The sequence below is a fragment of the Cardiocondyla obscurior genome, linkage group LG02 (genome assembly GCF_019399895.1).
Source record: "Cardiocondyla obscurior isolate alpha-2009 linkage group LG02, Cobs3.1, whole genome shotgun sequence".
In the NCBI taxonomy this organism is placed as follows: domain Eukaryota; kingdom Metazoa; phylum Arthropoda; class Insecta; order Hymenoptera; family Formicidae; genus Cardiocondyla; species Cardiocondyla obscurior.
In genome coordinates, this window is record NC_091865.1 from 6,428,186 (window position 1) to 6,444,805 (window position 16,620).

The following is a 16,620-nucleotide window of genomic DNA, read 5'->3' on the forward strand; positions in this document are numbered from 1 at the left end:
CGCCATCGCCGCGCCACTCGCGCGCGACCATCGACTTCTCCCAGTCCCCCCTCAACTCCCCTCAGTGGATATCAGGATGCAATCTCGGTTGCTCCTCTCTTCCCTTTTCCTCCCGCCCGGCTGGCTTTATCATCTACTAATAGCGAAATAAAATCGAGGGGAAAAAAAAAAAAAATCCACGGAAGCGAACGTATCTCATACCCCTGCAGCGACACGGGGGGAGACCCCCTTTGATCGAATCTTTTAAAACTCGAGGCATCGAATTATACCCAAGTGCAGTCGTAGTCGAGCCTGACGGGACGGGCTGCGGCTGCATAGGGCATTTTAGCAAGGCCCGGTCCCTCGTCGCGATTTTGCTTGTCGAGTGGGCTCCCCAAGCTTTTGTCGGTTTTCAGTTTTGCTCTGCGCTATACGCTGTGCTTTAATTAAATTCGTAAAACGCGAAGAGGATTATCCCGTTGCTCGAGAGAGCCGCGCCTTGAACGAAAGAACGGGGGGGCTTCCTTTCCACGCATACAGCCATTTATTAATTCTGTCTTGCGGTTTTATAGCAGTCGAGGTAAAGTTACTTAAAGTATTTCTGAGAGACGTTCGGTGAGCCATTCGTTCATGTGATGCGATCGTAAGAAACGCTGTCAGACGCACTGACGTTCTTTTCTATGGCACGTTACTAGTTTTAAGTCAACGGAGAATACGCCGCGATACTACGGAGTTACCCCTACTTTGTATTCTAGCATTTTCTGATCTCGTTTTGAGAAAGTTGCGGTACCAGCAGTACATATGAGAGAATTCAATGTCCAAAGTTTGGGCGCGAACGCGATACTTATTGTCACGAACATTGCACTTTTATGTCCCTATCGGGAGATACTTTGTGGCTCTGCTTTCCTATTGTTACAAAATGTGGCTTTACCTGTTTTGTTGTATTTCGTATCATTGAAGCGGATTTTAAACTTGTAAACCGATTAAAAAGTAGTTACAAAAACTTTAAGTAACAGATGATTTAAACATTTTGCTCGAAACGAGTTAGGAAACATTATAATATCTCCCGTAATTATATAAATTATATGAAATAAATGTTATTCTTTTATGCTAATACAGCAACGTAATTCATTTATATTTTAATTACAATATTTTCAAGAAAAATTTTATTTCCATCAGAGATTTTTATTATAACCGACTATTTTTATCGCGCGTACAGATAATAACATTTGCTATTATTTGAAAACCAATAAGCGACGATTGTCAGTCAAAATAATAATGAGCATTGTCAAACGTGACAGTAATCAGCAGGTTTATCGGAATATCGACCTATGAAATCTAGGCCGAGGTAAATTAGAGAAAAGGATCGGAATCAAAAATATAGATATGGAAAATAATTACATCTAAATTATAGATGCAATATATATATATATTAAATTGAACAAAATTACGGATTAAAATCACAAGGCACTTCTTTGATCGTTTAACGAATATATCGAATCTCACAGTTCACAAATGAGTCGCTTTGGGTACTAAAGTACCGGAATTTCGTGCCACCTGGTCCTACCTGTTCCTACGGGACTTGAAACATACTGACTGGACACGGAAAAGGAATGGCAAGCGGGGAAAAGGGAAGAGAGATTCAACGGCAAGAGGAAAACACCCGTATAAATCAAGTTACGATACTTTACCTTTCTCTTATTAGGATAAGCATTCTAACCGCTGGAACTCTCTCGTTTAACTCGATATTTTTACGTAAAATTCTCCTCGAATAAAGCCACGTCCCTGTTACTACTTCCCGAGAAAATTTTACGGCGCGTAAATATCTAATTTTGGGCGTTAATGACGTCCAGGAAATTTAACGTCACGATTGTCGATAGATAGATCGACATGTGGCGTCCGTGGGAGCAGCTGCGGCTCGCGATGTTACGTTGCAGGATTATTGGGATGAAGCAATCAATGCGGTCACCCAATATGCACACTTCATAGTGTATTTGGTTTATCAAATTGTGTTAATCCGTATTATAATTTAGCGGCTAGTCAATTCAAAATTTCACCGAGCAACAACGAAAACGTATTATTTGACGGAATGATTGGCACACTTAAATTACGAATGTCACGTACTTTATGCCAGTTAATGCGATGCGTTTCGGATGATTTCGAGATATTTTCCCGATGAAAAGACTTTCAAATGATCACAATTGCTATCGTGCGCAAAAAAAAAAAAAAGAAAAAAAACTCTATCGGGCGAGTGTCATAGAAAATCATCGAGTCTCGTCGTTTTGCATATTCTGCATCTGCATCGTTTCGCGAATAAAAAGCAAACGCTACGGTGAAATAGAAAATCGTGATTCTCCGATACATCCTATTGTGGCCGGAACGCGAAAAGAACTCTCTTATGACGCGTACGTGCACGTGAGCCGAAAACACATCGGTTCTCCGCGATATCGGAATCGCGCGTGCGAACGCACGTGCAGGATGCGCAATGTAGTCCAGTAAATTTTCACTCGACAGCTCGGAAAGAAACTATCCTGAGTTGTAAAATTATTATCAAGAGTTCTGTCCACGCTAAAAATTTTTCTTTTTGCATTTTATAATTATTATTATTTAATTAAATAAATTTCTTTCCTTGAAACTTTTGCTTTCAACGAGAGATACCACTTATTTCATTCAAGCAGAATTATTTATCTTGAAATAAATATATTATTGCTCGGCGATTAATAATTTAACGCGCATTCTTGGTAAGTGTAACGAACGGGAATGCGGAAGCCTAGCTAAAGGGAATTGAAATGTATTAAACGTGCGACAATTTTGTGTCAATTAACGTAGAGAAGGGTTTATTTGTTTAGCTTTTAAGTCCCCGGCCAGTTGCCGGAGGTACTCGAGATTGTCTCCGGGGCTATTTATTTATTCCTCACCTTGAACAATGCCGCGGCTCTCCGATGGGAATCGTTCGAGGGTAGAAATCGACGTGCTCCTCTGATTACGAGCGAGTTTCATCTCTCTTTCTTCCACCCAACTTCCGCTGTCTATTTTCAACCCTGTCGCTATTTCTCTCTATTCCGTCTCTCTTTCTGTTCTAGCTCCTATCACGCCCATCCGCTCCACGATTACACTCCCTATTCTGTAGCAACGTTTCATTTCGATTTTCCGGAGTTCCTTCGCTAGGTGTCAAATGTTCAACTATTGGATCGTAGGAACGTTCTTCCTGCTGATTCCTTCTTTTTTTTTTCCCCTCTCGTCGAAGCAGCTTCGCTCGATTTCGCTCGCTGAGAAAATTCGCGTCGACCGCACGTTGATAGCGCTTGGTGACCTCCCCCCTCCCTCCCCCCCCCTGCAAACGATGCCGCTGTTCCACGGTCGACAGATTGTCAGATTGGCAGAGAAAGTCCGAAATTGTGTGCGCTACAGCGTCGCGAAATTGCTTCCACGTTACGGATGCTGCGCGCACTATCCCGCGGTGTACGAAATCGATGAGCGGGAATCGATTTGATTGCGCGTAGCAACGATCATCTAGAAATTTTACTTCCACGCGACTGCCGCTTGCACTTGATATACACGTAAAATATCAGGCGCGCAATGCGTTGCAGGTGCTTTTCCTTGTAGCTGATGTATTTCTATGCAAATACTGTTGCGCAAGTTGAGAAAGTATCTTCCCCGTTCTTTTTCTAAGTAAGTAACCGTGTGGATAATAAGGCGTATCCGCGCCAAGTTGAAGCGAACTACGTAGAGTGCAATGCAATTACGAGACTGAAATGGCGCGACTGGCTTCATCTACTCTTATTTCCTTCTCGGATGATTCACAGCGCGTAACTTGGTGTGTGTGTGTGTGTGTGTGTAGCACGGTTGAATGGGTGAGCCGCTGATGCGGCGAAAAACTATCCTCGCGAATTTTCAACCAATAAAATTACATTTCAGGCAATATTAATTACGTTTGAACGCAGCCGGCATAACGAAAGCTGTCGAATATAGGCACACTAATTCCAGTTAAGAATCCTGAACCATTTGCCTTGGGAACATTTTCGAATATCGTAAAAGAAACGTGATAATGAAACTTTATGGACTTTCGTTTAACTTTCATCGCATTCTAATAGTTCTTTTTTTTTTAGTAATGATTGACAATTTTATAAAATATATAACTTCGTATTCAATTCTAATTTTCTACAGTTTTCGAAAGCGATATGTTGTTTGAAACACCCTGTCGCTAATAAATTCAATGTGAGAAATTTAAATAATTAAAAGAAACCATGCGCGCGCTATTTCTTAAGAAACCCCAATTAAAAACCACAAAAAAAGAATTATACGACTTACCAATCTGCATGAACTTCAGCGGAGTTGAAGAGTTTTGCCGGTAACTGTAACATAAAATGTAAAATATTAATGTAGACGTGCTAAAAACAATTTTAATTAATTTTTAAACAAAAAAAAAAAAATTAGGGATAGAATAATGGAACGCATATTTTATTAAAACCGATAGCCGAGTGTCGGAATTATTGTTCGCCAAGATAGAAAGAACCGAACGACGTGCAACTTGAATTATCGAAGATGAAAAGAACTCGTCCTCGTGGACTCAAACTTATATCATCGTTCGCGTGCGCTATTATCGCAACTCGAGTCCCAGTTGTGTACTTATATTTTTACTTAGCCGCGCGGCGTGCCTTTGAAACTTTTAGATATCACCGTATCGTGGTAACTTCCCGCAAGCTAAACAACATTCGTGGCTAAAATTACTTTTCATTTCAGCCGCTGTGAAAAGTCTCGCCCCCTGATGCACGAGATTTTTAGCGGGAACTTTTAGTAAAACACCGCAACCGCGTGTGTAATGTACGCGCGCGAGATAGAGAACCAAGTATCATGCTACTCGTGTAATTAATGTGTAAACCTACTTTAATCCTGACCGCGGTCAAGCGCCGAGTCCGCGCAGTTGTCCGCCACGTTTCATAGTTAATTCATCCAACTTTAATTGCTGGTGACACTGACGACTTTCTTATGCGCTTGCTTTCGTGACACGCTCAGACACAGCAGATGTAAAGTATTACATCGTCGTCCTACATTATGAAAGCTCTTAAGTACAAAAGTGAACTTACCGGAGGAGATAAATTGCGGCGAAAGTAAATTTTGCAAAAACTTTAAGAGCGTATAAATATCGAATTGATCGGATTTCTGCTGGGCGGTTTGTTCCTCGTTATCGATAACATAAAAATTAGCTGTTCTAACAAATTATAGAATCAATTATAGAATCATTCACGTAATTCACAAAAAAAAGAATATTAAAAAAAAAAAAAAATGTGGAAAGAACAAATGGCTAAAATGCCAAACTGATTATGTGTTACATATGTATGTGTACACATACGTAATATACGTATATGCACATGCACATAACAAAGTTTTCCAATCCTTCGTGCAAGCGAAACTCCGCTCGTGGAATCGAACGGATGCACGGAACCTCTCGCATTTACATTACACACGAAACCCATTCTATTTTCTATCTTACAACGTACAGTGCGTTCTATCGCATATGATAATGATGAATCCTCCAATAGAACGAGCTTTACAGACCAAAAAACAAATGTCGACGGAGATTTATCGCATACTTTACACTCTTGAATTGTGCCACCAACATTTTGCTACGTTGGTTTTAGCGTTTACAATGACCATCGTTCATTAAATGTAAACATTTGCTCGTGACATCGAGACTCGATCTGCTACAACATGTTCGGCGTCATCAAGCAGCGGCCTAACTAAATGTGTATGCAATGCGGCCACCGTTATTGCGAAGTAATGTACTGTTGCGTGTATGTAACGCGTGCGGCTCTCAAAATAAAAAAAAAAAAAAAAAAATAAAAAAATGTGTAATTGCACTTGCGACACTTGACAATGCTTTATAAATTCGATATTAATATACAAATTGTGACAATTATTATTATTAACGATAAGTAATAAGGGGCCATTTCGAATCTAATAGATTAAATATTAATTAAAGGAAAAGTCTTCGTAGCCGAAACTGGATTTTTGGGCTATTAATTTTTGTTATTATCGAAAGAAACGTGGCAAAAGATAAAATATATATCTCTTATGCTAATCTTGTCTCTAGGAAATTTCGTGGTAGTGAAAATACGTTCAAATCCGATTCGATATATCTCCGTACGTGGACGTTAATCAAACTCTAAGATGAAAAACAAATAGTCTTTGTCCCTTCATGTATTTTACGCCGCTGTTGGACGGACGTATTAATATCCGGGAATACGGCGACCGCGATCGGTTCTCTCGCGTAAAGAATTCATTTGCCCGACCCCAAATAAGAGCACGTGCCCCAGACTCGGATAAAACGATGTGCATAGGTAATTAATCTACGCCAAATTTATTCTCGCGGGCTGGATCGAGGGTGGTGCCAGTTCGATAATGTAGGTCAAAAGGTCCCGGCGATAAAATTGGGAGTACTACGTTCAACGTAGACGCATGCGGAGTAACCGTTTCTAGATCTGGCCAGCTATCGATTTTCAATCCGTAACCGAGTAACGCTTTAACACTCCGAAAGACGAGATAACGTACGTCGCCAAATGATCAAGCAGCAACGGCGAGCGAGAACTCGTTCCTGAAATCGTTCCAAAACTCGTTCGACATTCTCCTCCACCCTCTCTCTTTCCCGCGTAGCGTTTCAAATGATTACCTAACTGGCTCGTGAGAAAGATTGCGCCATTTTGCCCGTACGTAGCGACTTTATTTATATATATAACGTTGTTTCGTACCTCGGAGAGGTAGTACTCATTAGATTAAGTTTTTCCCCGATAGCGGTAATATTAACAAAGTCGCGTTTTCCTCTGCAGCCGCTGAAATTTTTCCCGACTCTTAAAATGCTTTCTTTCAACGAGTACTCTCCCTCTTTTTTTTTTTTTTTCCCCCAGAGCGCAGTTTATTTTCATCAGCAACGAACAAGTCGCTAAGTAAGTCGCGAAAAGTTACGTTGTATATAGAGTGGGCCCAGATAAAATTTCCAAACTTGCGCTCGATTGACAAAGCAGAGACAGCTACGTCGCGAAAGTTCTCGCAGGTGCAAAGAGGTAACTTCCAAGAAAACTTGATCACTATCTGTGAATCTCCGAACCTTTTCGAGGAGAAGGAGCTTTATCACTCGCAGGCAAGCCTGTGTATCGCTATCTGCATTATCCGTCCGTGCGACCCCGTATAAGTTTCGAAACAATAACTGAATCCTCTCTCGTGTTCTCCGGCACGAAGATAGAATCATTTGGAGGAGCTCTTGTCGCCGATGTTTCCGGTCGTCTTGTTTCGGCTGCACCGGTAAGAAAGCGCGGGCTTTGACGTCAATATCGAGCTAGAATACTTTATCTGGGAATCTTTCAAACTCCTGGAGAATTCAACGTTTTTCGCAACGGCGCGAATAGTTTCGTAAAATTTCAGATACTCGCAGAAGAGAATATATCTATTAAGAGTGGTTATTTTTGCCGAGAAATTTTAACCCTCGCCGTTCTATTTGCCAGGTGAAAAATACGATTTCCGTCTTAAAAGCGAAAGAAAGTTAGCCGCAACGAGCGTAAACCGTGATGATGCAACATATAAAAAGCGGCGAAGGGTTAAGTAGAGAGTTGCAGGTGATTAATTAAATAAGGCGAGAACTGCGGATTTTCAAAAGTTTTAATTAGGTTTCACACTTATGAGAAAGTGTATCCTACTCTCGGCGATAATCGAGAGTGCAAACGCGGTGTCAGCTATGGTACGGTCGCGCGCCGGGTGGAACGCGCTCTAAATAAGAATCACTAATGTTATAAATGTAAAATTTACGGCTGTTTTGACAGCCGATGAATCCCGTTTAGTTCCGTTTAATAGCGTCGAGCCCGAACGCGGAAACTGTTAAAGTAACTCATCTTAGATTATGCACGAAACTCGGCAATTTTCGTTTACAAAGTTTCTTGACGGAGGCCAGAGCTGCGGCGGCGCTCTTTTTGTCTCCCCCGCGAACACCTCCGCTGCGCGTCGGCTTAATGTTAAGTGTTTCAGAAGGGGATTTACCCCGAGATGAATAAGAACGCCACTTAATATCAGGCAAGTATATCTGGCGCCTTCATTAAAATGCAAAATTCCCTGCAATTGCCTTTACTCCCGGTGCCCGCAATAGCGATACCCGGCTTCTCGCCCGGCATTCGCCCCGACGTGCTTCCTGGCGCGAAGTGCGCGCAATTTTTTTCGCGCGGAAAGGACGAGTTTATGTCCGCGAACGAGTAAAGTCATTACCCGTATTCCCTTTACTCGCGCAGTCTCCTCCCTGCCTGGTATTTTTTCACCTCGTCTAAATACTGGAAGCTGACCTCCGGTCCCCGGGACGAGTCGCTCTTTCGCAGCTCGCAGTTACGGTATCCACGCGAAGCTTTAAAAGCGGGTGGCTGGGCGAGAGGGGAAGGAAGGTTCAGAATTCAGATAAGAGAATCGCCGCTTACCGGGAGAAAAATGCACCGGGCTGATTAAAGAGTTTACTCAGGAACGGATTATGAATTCTTTCTCGCCCTCGCGAGCGTCACAGCGATTCCACGAGTATTAAAAAACTCCGGTAGTTCGGCGCGTTTATGAAGCGATTTATAACCGATTCGGCGCATGTATGTACGTATTATGTGCACAAGTTCTTTGAGACCATCGTGAAGGAAGGAGGATAGAAAAAAAAAGTTAACCAAACGAGCAAATAGACCGAACCCAAATAATAGAGTTGTTAAATAAATTTGAACGTTAACTCGGGTAAATCTCTAATATTGCTACATCGGCTAAAAGAATTAAATTACAAAGTTTTCAGTATCTCCGTAAGATACATATTAATTTACAGGGTTACGTTCCTGCCTTTCTGCTCAAGATCTTTTAAGACTCGGTCCTCTCCTCGTGGCGCATTCATTCTCGAACAAAACTTCCAGTCGAAATAGAGAAGAGTGCAACTGACTAAAAGAGGAGATAGCATGTGCGACGGACGAATTGCGCGACCGTCTTAACTGGTCACGAATCTTCTTTATCGTCCTAGTCAGCGCAGACGCTGGCGAATGTTTCCGAATAAATAGTGTATATTGTACGTCTTCTCTTTCAACCTAGATCTTCCATTCCACGACCGTTCCCTCCCGTAGTCCCTCTCGAAACTTGCCTCTTGTCCGCCGGAATTAACCGACGCCGCCCCGCTAACTTCGGGGATGAATCGGGTACGTGGAGGGCATAAATTAACTTGCATGACGCCGACACGAGTTTAACTAGTTCCCAACACTTTTTACTAGACCGCGTCACGTCGCTTTGGTACACATTGTGCTCAGTGTCGAGGTAAAAAATAAAGGAAAAGGAAGGAGAGAAAGATCGATGTGGCTTTCTCATGGGCGACATTTGCAAAACGTGAACAAGTCGAGGCCCTGATGCGAAAGAAAGAACAGTAAAAACCGGCCAGCATTTGTCATGGAAAATTAACTAGATTATTTTTACTTCAATTCAATTCGATTTGAAATTTAATTCCGTCAATGCATATCAGTTAATTTTATTACACCGTTTTAAACGATGTAATTTCCAATTCTTTTATTCATTTAAAAACGTGAAATTAGAATAAACGGATAATAATGATATATTACATTGGAATTACGGTATAAGCTTGATTCTATAATTTTTACTTGCGTTGGTGAGTAATGGAAAGGTTAACTCGTGCGCAAATATCGTTTGACTGCGCAACGGAAGGAAAAAGAGGCAAACCAGTTAATTATACATTGATACAGTCAGTCATAAATTGATATTTTGCCCAGTCGACCGATTAAACTAGTGCAATGATTTGAAATTATATAGTATTCTCATGCTGAACTTTAATGATTTATCGAGGAATAAAGATACAGAAATAACACTTAAAATACTTATGCAAATAGTATTTCGTACTTAAAAACTTGCTATAAAATCGCTCAAATGTTCGAAAATAGAAAATAATAGACTATAGTAACAAAATCTTTGATCGCTTGTTATTTTGTTGGATTCTATTCATCTGTTGACAAATTGCTTCTGCCTACAAGCCGAAGAGAAAAAAAATATGAAAGGCATGATTACAAATAGCAGTTTATTAATCGTTAGTCAAAGAGACGATAAATTGCTTTCAAAAGCGAAATTGGACGGAACTTGCGCAATCTTCTTTCGTTTTTTTTTTTTTTTTATTGAAGAAAAATAAAATTTCTACGACTAGCTACAAAGAGACGCGTAATCACGTTTGACCTATAGGAATTGATTCAAAATCGTTTGAAAGTTGCAATATGAATGTACATACACTAAGCGATAAGTGAAACGGGTATTTTCCTTTCTCTAACGCTTTTCGTAGCTTACTGAAACGGAGATAGACCGAATGCAGATTTAAACCTTTAGACTGCGGGGTTCGAGGATCAATACGTCGAGAATCTGTGTTAATTCGACGACAGATATAACGCTTGTCTTAAAATTTAGTTAGTCGAGTCGACGGAGCCTTCGCAAATTCATGTGAAATAACACGGTAAACTTGGAAATTCGACAACCAAAATCTCGTGTAAGACATGCTCGATCACGAATTCATTTTCCCTGTTCGTGGGCACGTCCAGCTGGCACAGTTTCAGCCTACAAATCTGTGAATGTGTGCGACGACGACGTCACCGCTGCAGTTTGCGCGCTTCGCTAAGCTAAGTACGGAAAACATATCAATTTACTAATGCCGCACATTAATTGAGGCTCCGGTAACCGTCGCGTAAAGTAAGTCACACCCTTCTTCGTGGCCCGAATTATTCAGCCGAGTGCAACTGCGTTCCACATTATCGTCCTACTTTCGAAACTTCGCACTTTAGCGACTTAATCATCGCCCCAGCAGCGGCGCGATCAATTCGCAAAGCGAAAGCGCGTTAAAAAAAGGGGGGGAGGAGAGGAGAGCAGCAAAATGCTGGAATAAAATTCTGCTAAGGACCTGTCGGAAAAGCTGCGCGGAATCTCACTTTGAAGTTCGTCGCACGGAACGGTAATTTCTCACGATCTCTCTTTGCTTCCTACGCGTTTAGATTCATAAATTAGGAGCGATCGTCCAGTCGCGAATGGATTTTTTCCTTTGAAAGCGGCGATTCCAGGGACGCCAAGTTCTATATGCACGACTATAAACCGGAGAATTGTGCCGAGTACACGCGTTAATGTACAGACGCTAAACAGAATTCCATTACATGCAGATCGTTCCAGTTGTTACGGAGCGCGTCCCTGTACTTTTGGCGAACGCTGCCAACGAAGTCGCGAATTCCATCGCGACACACGTAACAGCTCTTCACGATGATACAGAAATCAGTAATAATGTTGCGTCTCCAGGAACAAGACGAAAAAAAGGCTCGGTCGGTTGTATTTTTTTAATCTAAAACAACTCGATGCAGTATTTTATTTTTAACAATGATATCGTTTTTTTTCTTCTCGTACAAAATGTAAAACGCCTGGCAAGACTCGTAAGCTTCAGTCTTTCGGTTTTCTCCTGTCAAAATGTTCACTTCGAACATTAAATTTTGTTTCATACGAGTGTCGTTCTGTGCAAAAATAACAATTACCGCACGGGCAAGACAATGTATCTTCGGTAATAGATGTAATTAACGATATCCGACGACAATTAGGGATTTCTCATTAGTGCGAGCACTTGGGGAGCCTTTTTTCCTAAACAATTACGAGCCTGTCCGGTAAACCAGTCGGCGGCATCTCGCCGACTCGCGCAGATTTTAATTCCACTGAGGGCCGTTCATTTCGACTGTTCGTTGAACTTATAGTGAACGTGTCGCTCGCCACTGCCGTCTCGTTATCACCGAGAGGAAAATATGTAGGGAGAAACACGAATGCCGTGACGTGGTTGTGATTGCCTAGCTGGTATTGTGTCTCCACGCGACTGATGGAATTCGTGAAACTACAGCGAGCTGGTCGCCGACCTTTCTGTTGATTTCGCAGTAATTCCGACTGTGCAACACTTCGCGTCGTATTCAAGAGAGATGCGCACGCCACGCAAGAGAAACGCACGTATCTGTATTGAAATTGTCGTATTATCAGGTGAAGTTACATATAGGCCAGCGTTAAAATTCAAATTTTACTTTCGCATAGAAAGAGAGAGAAAATAAGTGAGAATAAATGGGCTCTTATTATATGGTTTTAAATATATAATTGCAATACTTCGTTTGAAATGTATCTTTCGACAGTTGTTTAAATAATTTAATTCTCTTACGGTGCTTTATCTCAACTGAGAATTGATTGTACATTTTTATTTTTTCATAAAAGACCCTTTTTTTGCATACTTGTAGCTTTGCGCTCGCCGCGAGACATTGCCGTGTCTCTCGACTCCCTTTTTATTCCGCGACGTTTATGCATCTCTAATATAAAACGATATTTTGTGTAACCTACATTCGTATCGATACAGCTGAAGACAGTATATTGTTCGATAACGTACGTTTGACTAGCTTATTCCTCATTTCTTTTTGGTCACGTCGCGTATTATTATTCTATAAAAGTATATTATTCTATAAAAGTGGATCGTTGCGATTTTGTCCCGGGAGCAATCGAACAATCGTGTCGACAACGAGGGATTCGCGCTTTCACTAACGACTGGCGTTGCGTTCATTCGCGATAACTTTGTCGATTATCCCGATACACAGTTGACAAAGCGGGAAATTAAAGCACGCCGAATGCAGGTATGCAGATCCCGGTACGTGGATCCCAGCGGAAATTTGCCGCGTTGTGCTACATATTTATGGAAATTTAATGTGTTACACATCGAGGGCGTGGGCGAACCACCGGCGGACCGCTTCGGCCAGTTCGACCATCGCTCGAACGAGTTGCCTGCAATTCATCTGCCGACAAACTCGCAACACATTCGTCTGCAATAAGTTGGACGAATTTCCTCGGGAGTCAGGGGTGTTGTTCCCGAGGAAATTAAAACTTGGCCAATTCAACTGCCCGGTTCGGACAGTTGGCTTTATTAACCGTCGGCACGGCACGGGGAAAAAGAAAGCCGCTGGAGGAGCGAGACTAATGAGAGGTGCAGCTAAACCGGCCGGGCGAATAAACCACCCTCGTCGAAATATGACGAGCGCGCGCGCCACGCTCTCTTTCTCTCCAGGGTAATCTTAATTCTCAAACTGTTGCCTTTCCTCCGACGCGGTGGTGCGCATGCAACGCGCCGTCGAGTTTTGATCAACGTCCGACGCGGATGGATGAAAAATTCATCGCCGCAACGCGCAACTCACCCTCGGGGCACTTTATTAGAATACCTGTTTGCCGGGACTTGCAGCCGCAGTCACGCTCAATTTACCGCCCTTAACGAACTGATTTCTCATGTTGGTTATACTCTCGCGTGACCAATTATCAATAATTTTTTTTTTTAATAATTTTTTTTTTTTATTTATCTTGCTCGCTCCTCTTTTTCAAACGTGGGTATATGTACGTACATACATCGAAATTCGTGGCATTCGCATATTATATGTATATTCAAAAAATATATTCTTGAATATTCCTCTCTCTCTGAACGTTACGCTGGCTCCAATTTTAATTTTAGACTTTCGCATCGTTACACGAAGAACATTTTACGGGTATTATTATTCAAGTGGTTGATTCCAAATCAAAGAAAAGAGATAGCGATCCCGATGGATCAATATAAGAGATATCAAATATGTAAAGCGCATCAGATATTTATTCTCGTGAACAAAATTATTTGGAGCTAACGTAGTATTACGATGGTATTTGGTGATGAATTAAAAATCGTGTAAGAGCCATTGTCCCGTTATTTTCACGGTATATTAGCCAGCTGTAAATTCTCGTAAATATTGCACTGGTCAATAACCGTTCAACTGCCGCGAAATTGTGTCGAATAAACGGACGGTCCGCAATCATTTGCATTGATTTACTTTAGCGATATTATCAATTACAGTTCGACGTATGGCTCTGATTTAGTTAATCATTATATACATAATTCAGTCACCGTATTCTGTACATAAGCCAACAAATATTGGCTAAGACCTTTCAAGTTTTATGCTTTAATGTATGAAATATTAAATTAAACTAAAACGCGCGTCGAATTAATAAATTGCATTCTGTTCTATTTTATTTCTTTTTTTTTTACGATATTTTCCAACAAGAAAATCGTTAACTTTTAATTATTTTTAAAAATCGCAAATTACATACATGTATACTTATCGTTATTAGAATTATCATAATTATAATAGAATAAAATTGATACCTATAAGTATTCTCATTGATACTAAACGAAAGTTTCGAGTGCTAAAATGTTTTGTTTGACATTTGACAACGTTTGACAAAATTGAATGTCGGAAGCGATCATTTTGCATGCAAAAGGGAAAGGAAAATAATGAAAAATACGTCAATGATAACTGCAAGATAGTCCGGGAAAAAGAGAAAAATCTTAACGTTTTGTACAAAGTGCGACAAGAGCGGGGTCACGGTGATGTGAATTAGGATAGGATGCAGTTCGTGGGTGGAAAAGCACAAGCGCTTGCGCTAAAAGCCACGGCCCACGAGGGGAGGTTGAAAGAGGGTAAGAGCTCGCGTTGGGGTAGGGAGAAGCTTCTGCGGGAAACGGAGAATCTGCGGAGTGTCAGTGCAATTCGCGACGCGATGCACTTCACTCCCCTGGTCCGTGCTTAAGGGGTGCGGAGTAATCGAGGGGCTCGTCGCGCGACTTACCCGTCATCGAAAGCGACGGGGGAAACTACTTTTTGTGCGCGGCAAGTTCCAAGAAAATCGAATTCTTGATTCACGTAAAGTCGGTCCGGAGCGGTCGTGACGACGATCAAACATTCACGCGGTCTTACAGTTGTTCCGGTTAGTTGCGAAGGAATGTGCTAGATGTGAGTGACACTTGGCGGGATTAAATCCGCTTCGAAATGAGCCTGTTAATCGACTCGGTGATTTTTTTTTTCCGATCGATAAGCGCGTAACTGATTATCAATTATTCGCAATAATCACGCGGATCGATGCGATATTCCGGTACGTTGCCGCGCGAGTTCTCGTTTGTACGTTGGTGGTTTCTATCGGGAGATTGAAAATTATGCAAACATAATTTCCGACAGCGTGCAATCCGCGTCAAAGAAACGCCGGCGTGGCGACGTCCGATCGTGCGTTCGCCATTATCGGAAAACAGTGGCGAGGTGCTCGAAGTAAATTTAAGATACGACGCATCTCTCCCGCCTCTCATCCCATATCATGCCAATGAAGCTCCTCAACCAACTCTCTTCCGCTCCCTTTCGTTTTCTGTTCGGCAACTTCTCGCGTAACTTCCCGCTTAAATTACGTTAGAAACTCGATTTTGCGACGTGCGATAATAATGATTGAAAAGTTTGGAAACAGTTATCGATTAAATATAAAACATGGTATTTTGAACTTTTAATTACTCCTATTTTTTTCATTTATTTTGACATTTTTAATTTTTTAATTATTTTACGGATTAAAATTTTAACGTTGTCAAATAAATTAAATACACACTATAAAACGGCATTTATAATTTCTAATGTTTTATATTAATATAAAAAAAATTAAATTGAGAGAAAAAAAATTCTTCTATTTATGAAATAATGCACACACGCAATTAGCTTGCTACGTATGAGAGAATTCTATCGACTCTCCCTTGCATCTCGTGAATTTGGGCGTCTTATGGGAAGTTCAATGAGAGTTACTGGCCAAATTGCATTTAGGACTCGATTCCGTGGGGATAATAATAACGATCGGAAGCTCTTACAGCAATTATAAACGGTGGAACTCGGCATGGGTGAAAGTTCACCGCCCGTTCGCGTTCTGTAATCAGAATTCCGATCTTAGGAACAAACGAGGAGTGACAATTAAATATGTCCGCCCCGCCTCAGTCCGATTCGTACTTGTTCGCAACCTGATATTTAATTACAGGCCTGAAATTGGTATTGTTAAAAATGCAATTTAATTCAAAAATATTCTTCAGAGCGACCATAGAAAATGTTTACGGTAACGTAAATTAATTTTGTAAAGTAAACGCGGCAAAAAAAAAATAATTAGTAAATAATGATGAAGCTCGGTGCTAATGAATTAAAATCGATATTTGAAAATCGAATGCGAATCGTGACGCTGTTAATCCGAATATAATTACGAAAGACCGAAACGTGCTGTTCGCGATTGCAAGTATTAGCTGATGGTGCACAACTTCGGGAGAAGCAAAAGGATCATTAAAAGCGCATAATGGATCATCCTGGATAGATACTAATTGATAAAATATTAGCGGAATTCAGTGTAAATGTATATATAACGAGAACGTGATTAATTAATCAACGGGGGCATACGGGAAGGCTTCTCGCCGCATTGACGAACAGCGTACGACTCGATAAAATTTCGCGGTAAGTATCCATATGTATGTAAGATCAATTATTTTTACGTTTTATATTCTTTAAAATTCAAATTGCTATTAAAGCACAAGAGTTACAGATCGTTTTGTTGGGCTTTATACGCTGCTTAAGATCTTAACTGTCGTAAATTTATTTAAAATCAGCTTAACTTTATCGGGGATTACTTTATAAAATTGTATCTTTTTCCACAATTTTAATAATTTTCCGAAACTCTTTTGCGAACCTGATACAATAATTGTAACTAATTTAGGATTGTATCATATATCCCTGA

The 16,620-nt window shown here is 41.0% G+C and overlaps 1 protein-coding gene and 1 long non-coding RNA gene across 3 annotated transcripts in view; one reads left to right on the forward strand and one right to left on the reverse strand.

Moving 5' to 3' along the window:
- LOC139109277 (uncharacterized) overlaps window positions 1–16,620 on the reverse strand; it is an 82,139-nt gene that overhangs the window by 37,248 nt on the left and 28,271 nt on the right. Inside the window, exon 2 of the long non-coding RNA XR_011546813.1 lies at window positions 4,291–4,334. This is a non-coding gene — a long non-coding RNA (uncharacterized lncRNA). The remainder of the gene's footprint in view (window positions 1–4,290; window positions 4,335–16,620) is intronic.
- The window catches only part of LOC139109161 (uncharacterized), a 204,380-nt gene continuing 202,182 nt past the window's right edge, over window positions 14,423–16,620 (forward strand). Inside the window, exon 1 of one of the 2 annotated variants that reach the window (XM_070668019.1) lies at window positions 14,423–16,340. The gene's annotated coding sequence lies outside the window, so the exon portion shown is untranslated. The remainder of the gene's footprint in view (window positions 16,341–16,620) is intronic. The other variant, XM_070668027.1, reaches the window with a different exon arrangement.